The 8,558-nt window shown below is 39.2% G+C and overlaps 1 long non-coding RNA gene across 1 annotated transcript; it reads left to right on the top strand.

The window, feature by feature from the left end:
* The first annotated feature begins 557 nt into the window (after positions 1-557).
* Positions 558-5,371, top strand: LOC139006672 (uncharacterized). Its single transcript, XR_011470790.1, has 4 exons — positions 558-623; positions 2,180-2,283; positions 4,345-4,469; positions 5,288-5,371. It is a non-coding gene; the product is annotated as an uncharacterized lncRNA (long non-coding RNA).
* The last annotated feature ends 3,187 nt before the right edge of the window (positions 5,372-8,558 follow it).

Genomic DNA, 8,558 nt, shown 5'->3' with positions numbered 1-8,558 from the left:
GGTCAAAATAGAGCCAGTAAATGCCATGGTGTGGGGTTTTGGGAATTAGACTACCTGTGCCCAATTCTAAGAGCTTCATGGTTTGGGGTACTACATTACTTTCTTTCTGTGTTCTCATCTCTAAAAATATCTTGTAGCAGTTTTCAGCGTAGAGATTGCTTTTAGGTTGAGAAAGCCATGTCCTGTATGCAAGGCTTGAGTTTATTTTTTTTTCAATACAGCTCTCTTAAAACTGTAGTCAGCTGCTTGTTTATCTTATTTTCAGGACACAGACCAGCATTCTGTAGGCTCATTGATGGGTAAACTATTTGGACCCGTCAAAGCTATCACATGATGCAGGTCAAAGATCAGCTGCAGCAGTTAGCACACTGGCAGCCATGTACATAGCTGAGTGGTGACAACGAATTTCTTTCATTGCAAACCCTCCTTTAGGATGGCTTGCAGAACAGTAATTAATTTTATTATAGCTTGGATTCTTCCTCTAAACCATTATTTTTTCAATAAAATATACTGCCTACAGGTGCTCATTTTTATAATAACTACCTCTCTTATTTCTAGGTGTTTCTGAACAATTATACCTTTCTGTTAGTCACGAAAGTTCAAGACTACTAGGAAAATGGAAGGTATTTTCTGTCTTCAACCATGTACCTCCAAGTTCAAGAAATATGCTGAACCTCATTTTTCTTTTGTTAAAAAAAAACTGTGCAACTTGACATGGTGAGGGGTGAAGGTGTTATGAAGAAGAAGTTTCCAAAGCTGGTGAAATGTTAGATTTGGGAAGCTTTTAAATATACTGAGTCTGGAGCCTCATAAAATACCTCCTAAAACAAAACATACAGGCAAGGAGCTTGGAATGTCTATCTTTAAAAAGCATCCCACCAGCCTTAGATCTGGGATCTGGCAACTCCATGGGAGGAGACCCTAGAAACACAACAGCCTGTCCCAGCAGAGCGGCAAGCCCGGGCCCCATGGTATGGCGCACGCACGGACTGTGTGGACTGTGGTGAGTGGGGGCTGTGCTGCGAAAAGCCTGCAGCTTCGGCAGGCCACTGTGCTCCACAAGGCTAGGATTGGACACGCTAGACAGCTCTCGCTTTTTACTGATACTTCGATAGAAGTATGTTCAGGGACATCAATTTATAGTTGAGTGGCTTTAGGGATTGAATGGATTGGAAAGAGAAAGAAATGAAGGACACGGAGAAAGAGACAGAATATAAGAAAAACGATTCTTTGATGAGAACCTATTTATTTCGGACAATTGCAAGAGAGTAAATGTGAGAATTCTGGTTGCAATTAACTAAAGAAGCACATAGGTGGCAGGGAAGAAACATTGTGTAGACTGTTTCCAAAGAACAGCACAGTCTGGTCACTTTCCAGCAGAGGGGAGAGATGCATTGGATACAGAGCACTGCAAGTTTTGCTTATTTTAAGTGTGTGTTTGCAGGTGTGCGTGTGTGCGTTTGTGAATGTGTGTGTGTGTACGCATGTGCACAAAAAACCCAGATGTTTATAATTAAGCAAGAATGCCTATGTTTTGGGGGGGGGGGGAGCTCTAAAGCAAGATTCTGTGTATGTATGTATGTAAATATATATATTTAATCTGATTCATATTATATCACTGAAGAGCATTTTTATGGAAAGACTATAGTACGGATGAGCAAATTTATGCTTAATACTATGCAACTACTGAAGCAAGACAAGCTTGAGGAGAACAGTGTAGAATGATGTTTTTGATTATCACTTTAAGATTGCCAGTAAACCTCAGAAGTTAAGAGAAAGGCATAGAGCAGATTCTCCTTCATAGTCCTCAGAAGGAACCAGCTCTGTAGACACTTTGATCTTGGACTTCCAGCCTCCAAGATAATTCCAGCCTCTGCAACAATAAGTTCTGTTGTCTAAGCCACTCAGTTTGTGATATTTTGTTCTGGCAGCCCTAGCAAGCAATCTGGGATGTGGAAAAATAGAGGAGAAAGGGGGTATTAGAAATCCTTAACATGGGCCTACCTCACACCATTTTTCATAGAGGGAATCCAAGAGGTAAAAAGTTATGTTCTTGACCATCCCACCCCCTGCTAGGAAACACTGAGCTTGGTCCTCTCCGCCTTCCCCCAGCATCTCCACAATAGCTCCCACCGCATTGTACTGAATGATTTGTTTCTGTTTCCATTTATCTCACCAGACTGGGAGCATCTTAAGGGCAAAGACCATCCATTCTCCTTTATATTTATTAATTTCTAGCACAAATTCCAGCACAGAAGTACTCAATACGCACTGATTATACAAGTAAGTGGAAAATGTGTATAATTCCTGAGAATTTAATCTATTCAAGCTTTCTATGGCCTTATAATTAATATAATCTGATGTGAATGATATCCATAATTTCCCATGATGCAGGAGGCCAGCAGCTGCCTCTTAGGTGGGCACGGCACTCACCGTGGGACAGACTGCCTAGGCCAGTGATGGCGAACCTATGACATGCGTGTCAGAGGTGACACGCAAACTCATTTTTTTGGTTGATTTTGCTTTGTTAAATGGCATTTAAATATATAAAATCAATATCAAAAATATAAATATTTGTTTTACTATGGTTGCAAAGATAAAAAAATTTCTATATGTGACACGGCACCAGAGTTAAGTTAGGGTTTTTCAAAATGCTGACACGCCGAGCTCAAAAGGTTCGCCATCACTGGCCTAGGCAGTGCAGGCTGGCTGTGGGGAACACAGTCTCTGAGCCTATATTGCCAGCCATGTGAGGCTTGTGCCTGTTTCGCAGTCTGAAAGCCAGCCATGATAATAGCACTGCCTACCCCACAGTGTTGTTTTGGGAGTTAAATGAGCTAATAATACATGCAACAAATGCTTCTAATGGTGCTACACAGAGAGTAAGCACTCAAAGAGTCACAACTATTGTTACTGTAGTAAAGACGCACTTGAGACTTCTAAATACTTTATTGATACTTTATTGAATGTCTACTATATGTCTAAGCCACTGTGGATACAATAGGAATACAGATTTGTTCTCACTGCTCATTGAGCTGACAGCCTAGTGGGGAAAGCAGAGGGTAATAAATAATCACAAAAGAAGTAAATAGTTCAATTATTATTATTGCTGTGAAGGGGAGATGCCTATTATTCTGAGACCATGAATGGGAGATATGGTAGGTTGGCAAGGTTAGGAATAAGGACCTAAGATCTGAGGTATGACTAGAAATTGGCTAGTAAAGATGTGAAGAATAGCATTCCAGGTTGAAAGAGCAGACATGCAAAGGCCCTGAGGCAGTAGGGACTTTGCTGGCTTAAGTAAGGGAAAGGGGGTACAGAAGGTGAGAGAAGCATGGTTTAAGACGAGGTTGTGTAAAATCACAGCAGCCAGCTCCGGAAGAACTGGCACAATGGAACCTGTGTGAGGCGTTGGGGGTGAGTTGTAGGGAACAACATGGTCCGTTTCATTTTGAAAATCATTCAGGTGCAGTGCAGAGAATGATGAAAGGGGTGGGGGGGAGCTGAATGAATGCAGTAGATCCCTTTCCAAGGGAAAGATGATGGTAGTGTGGGCAAAGTGGTTGTAGTAGAAATGGAGAGAAGCAAAAGGTTGCAGATGGGTGGGGATGGAGGGGCTGTCAAGGACCAGCAGCAGGATGCTGGCTTGTACTGTGATTAGAAAGGGTCCTGCTCACTGAGACAGGGCATACTAAAGAGAGCTTGGGGGAAGATTATGAGTATGGTTTTGAATATATTGAGTATTAAGTGTCTTGAGGCATATTCAAGTGAAAATGTCTCACGGTCTGTTGGGCATATGGGTTCATGGTGCAGAAAAGATTAAGTAAGCATGAGGTGATCAGGCATCCATTGTCCCGAGGGAAAGAGGCAACAGCGTGAGCATTCTGTGGCCTGACAAAACCGCATGGAATGCAGATTTAGTCCCTGGGAAACGATGAACCAACAGGCCTAGTGCAACATACTTTCTTCCTTCACAATTTCTATTTTGAGCCCCCAATCCACTGGGTGGCCTGAACTTGACCACAGTCAGTCATACACCTAGAAATTTCTCCAGAGCTTTGTCTAAGTGGGGGGCCTGAGTGGTGCCAGGTCCCTTGTGGGAAGCACATGATCCTCAATATCATCTGTCCCAAGCATGTCAAACTCAAAGGTGAACACGGGCCAAATACAGGAAGCATGCGGCCCGCCGGCCGTGAGTTTGACATGCTTGGTCTACACAGTCACCCACTGACACATTGCTTCTCTCAGTCGTCAATCCATCTGGTAGGGATGAGATGTCCCTCATACTGTTCACATGATCTCTTCAGGTGTAGTAATTATTTTTGTTTCTTTTTCAAACTTGAGAGACAAGAATCATTCTGCTGCTTGGTCTGCAGCACAGGAATCTACATCTTTGGCTCAGTGGACCTGAACTCAACATGCAGCCCTTCCCTCTTGCCACCTCATCAGGATTCTACTATGGAAAACAGGTAGCACCCGCCCTCTCTCCCAGGAGCCTCAAATTTCTGGAGTCTTCCCACCTCACCCGGGCTCTAAACCAGGAAGTGGGAACCAGAGTTTCTCACAGAGTCTCTTCAAAGTTTCTCCAGGATCCTGTCATCTTTCAGAGACTCTAACCCATAAAATGGATGGGAAAAAGGCCCAGCTCTCCATTTCCAACCACAATTTCATTTTCCTTAATAGAACTCCAGCTCTCTTCCTTCCATGTGGCTTGTGGAATAGTCTTCAAATATACCTTTGTCCATACCAGAATTACTCTTAGGGTTTTGGCTTTTGAAAACCAAAGCAAAAAGACTCATTTTCCTCCCCTTCTACCTCATGTTCCTTTCTCTAAGGAAACAAGTTCAGAGCTTAGCTCCTCAAAAAGAAGTAAAAGAGGGAAAATATGAAACACAAGATATATTTTTTAAAGTCTTCATGCCACACTTGAGTGAAAGTTTCCTTTCATTAGATGATTTTATAATCAGATTAAATTGTATAGGTTATAATGGGAAATGTGTTACATAATTAATCATATGACTAGAAAGATACTACATTTAAAAATCCTTAGGACTCTTCCATTATTTGCATAGATCTCTTGTGGCCTGAATTATGTCCCCTTAAAATCCATATGTTGAAGCCCTAATCCCTGATGTGATGGTATTCAGAGATGCAGTTTTGGGGCAGTAACTAGGTTTAGAAGAGGCCATGAGGGTGGGGCCCATGATAGGATTAGTGCCCTTATAAGAGGAGACACTGGAGAGTTTACTACCTTTCTCTTTCTCTCCACCTGCATGCACTGAGAAAGCTCATGTGAGGTCACAGTGAGGAGGTGGTGCTTTACAACCCAAGGAGAGAGTGCTCACCAGACACTGACCCTGCTGACACCTGGATCATGGACTTCCAATCTCTGTAATTCTGAGAAATAAATTCCTATTGTTTAAGCCACCCAGTCTATGGTCATTGTTTTATGGTGGCCGGAGCTGACTAAAAAAAAACACCCTCAAATTGTATGAAGTTTTCATTGTATTTAATTTTGTTGGGATCCTATGAGGCAAATAACAAAAACTGCAAAATTCTCTAAAATTATTGGCATTAAAATGATTATAAGACTGCATTCTAGTCATATTTTATAATATTTTTTTTCCTTTCCAAGAGCCACCAGGAGCTACTTATTGGTTTTCAGCATTGATATGGGAGGTAAAGTTTGAATGTAATACAGCAAAATTAAAAGCATCAGCACATGTTAGCTATGCTCTTGGAAGAAGAATAAATATTTTAGGGGAAAAAACAGTTTGACTGGGTTTTCATGATGCTAAGAAATATTTACCCCTTAAGACAGTGGTTCTTAACCTTGGCTGCACATTAGAATCACCTGGGAATCTTTCTAAAATCCTGATTTCTGGGCCTCATCCTCCGGAAATTCTGTTTCTTTGTTATGGGGTGGGGCTACAACATTAGTAACAAAGAAACAGAATTTCCAGAGGATGAAGCCCAGAAATCAGGATTTTAAAAAGATTCCCGGGTGATTCTAATGTGCAGCCAAGGTTGAGAACCACTGCCTTAAAAGTTTAGCTAGAACACATCAATATTCTTAGTTCAGGAGGGTATCCCTTGTGAAATTACCCATCAGGACTTGGAATATGATTGACTGTTAACAATGTGAAACTAAGTTAAAGGTGTTTCCATTAATCATATACGTACATAGTGAAGATGTCTGCAGGAAAAAGGTAAGAGAATAATTTAAGTATTTGATTATGGCCTAATTTCTTTGGAGTCTTTTAACTTACCTAGTGTTGATAATCCACTACAATACTCACTATTCAATGCTCTGATGCTAAACTTAGGGGGAAAACTGGCTTTCGATGTCACCATGTGCTACTATGTGAAGTGAAAATGAATTTGCTCGTTAAAAGAGGGTATGAACAGTATTCATGATGTTTTCTATTATTAACCATAATATTTTTTTCCAAAATAAACAAGCTTTAATTGAAAGTAGATGGGAACTGATATTCTAGTGTTTTATAAGTTATTTCCCAGAAATAACATATCCTTAACTACTTGATTTTATGAAAGAACTCAATACAGGTTAACATAAATTTACAAAATCCTCTAATAGTTAATTGAACAAAAAAAAATCTCAGATTCTTAATTAATTGGCATCTGCATCTGTGCATTATTTAGTGCATTTACATTACTTCCATCATCAAACATCTCTAATTGATTTTTCTAAAATTCTTCCTAACATCTAAACATCTTTTGACATAACGCTAATGACCACACCTATAGGTCAATCATTACTCTAATCTATATCAAGAAAGGACATGATGCCTTAAAAATAACTAGCTAAAAAATCCAGTGTCCAACCATGGAAAAGAAAATATATTTATTATTGGCTAAGTAAGATCATAGACATGTTTAGCTCTTGGTTTTTAGGCTTGTTACTTTTTCCTTTTATTGGGTCAAATATGTAAATTTTTTTAGTCAATAAGAAAAACCATGTTTTGATTTTTTAACTCAGAAATAAGTTCCCACAAAGATAAAGATAACTCATTAACTTTGTGGCATTCTATGGAAAAGAAACTGTGGGTTACCCAAACTCTGTCGTGAATCTCTGGCCAGCCACAAAGTCAATCTTGGCAAATGGATAGAACATGCATTTCCAAGTTTGCCAAATAAAGACAGCTGGTGCCTGGAGTTTTAAAGGCCACAGGGTACACTTCTAAATAATTAAAACAAAAACAATAAAGCAATAAAACAAACAAAAAAATCTAATCTGAATTTGATTACAGCAGCTGTCAAATTCAAAGATATAAACTGGCATATTTTCTTCTTCAGTGCACTTACTATAACTTTTAACTACTCTATTTAGGTAACTACTCTTATTAATTTTTTAAATCTCTATAACTAGAATATAAACTCCACAAAACAGTGTCTGTCGAGTTCAATGTTTTATTTCCAGTATTAGTAGAGTAGTTGGTACATGACAAATAGGTCTATTAATTCCATGTCCTGCTTTTATCCTCACCTGATGGGACTGTCATTTTATAAACTGCTCCAGGAAAGTTAAAGTACAAGGAATTTCAAATTTGAACATTGACATGAAATCAGCATTTCCCCCTTCTCGGCCAAAAATAATCCAAAAAGAAACAAAGTGAACAGTAAACAATGTCACAAGGGAGGAAATTAAGAGAAGATAATACAGTGAGAGAACTAATTGATGATAGGATCCATTTGCTATAGACTTCAGAAAAAACCCCTGCGTGTTTTACACTTTGCAAAATCGTTCTGAGCACACAGATGTGCAAAAACAATATCCCTTGCTTGCAAGGATGTAGGGATGGGCAAGAGATGGAAGCTGGGGATCCCAGCTACCTTACTTCATTCCAGATGCAGAACAAGTATGGCTGAATGAAATGTCACTTAAACAAGTCATATTTCCAAGAAACAGTGTTTCTCTATAGCAGCAGGGAAGAACACAACACATGTATTGTGAAGGAAAAAATATTGCCTATTCCAACTATCTGGGAAATAGTAAAGGCTACATAAACTCTCTCATAAATCCCTGGATTATAGGGAAAATCCCAAATAGCATGGAACTAGTCCCTCGCTTCTCCCTCTCTCAAAAATTCCCCTCAAAGGAAAGAGCTGGTTCCGAACTAACAAATAAACAAACAGAAACCTTAAATATTGAATTATCGAAAAGGATCAGTAAAGAATCTATAAAGAAGTTCTACAAGGAAAAAATGAAAATGCGAAGAAGATAGCAGGTGAAGAGCACTCATCAGAATACTATTTCCATGGATCAGATAAATGTTATGAACAGATATTTTGCCATCAATTTAAACAAATGTGATTGCCTTTATCCAATGAGATACAAAATCTACATAAAAACCCATAAAAGAACTCAGGAAAAAAGTAAGAGAAAAAAAATTATCACAAAAAATATGGCAAAATTAAAAGGACCTTAAAAAGGGGGATTCTGTAGACAGCACAGCAAGTGACACAGAAAATATGAATGAGAAAAGAAGCACACTGCACCAAAAATAGAGTTTAAAAGGATTAGAGACTGAAATAAA

The sequence above is a fragment of the Myotis yumanensis genome, unplaced genomic scaffold, assembly GCF_028538775.1.
Source record: "Myotis yumanensis isolate MYYU_CA2020_CCGP unplaced genomic scaffold, mMyoYum1.0.hap1 SCAF_1, whole genome shotgun sequence".
Classification (NCBI taxonomy): domain Eukaryota; kingdom Metazoa; phylum Chordata; class Mammalia; order Chiroptera; family Vespertilionidae; genus Myotis; species Myotis yumanensis.
Note: the sequence above shows the minus strand (reverse complement) of the source record. Positions and strands in the feature narration are given on the sequence as shown.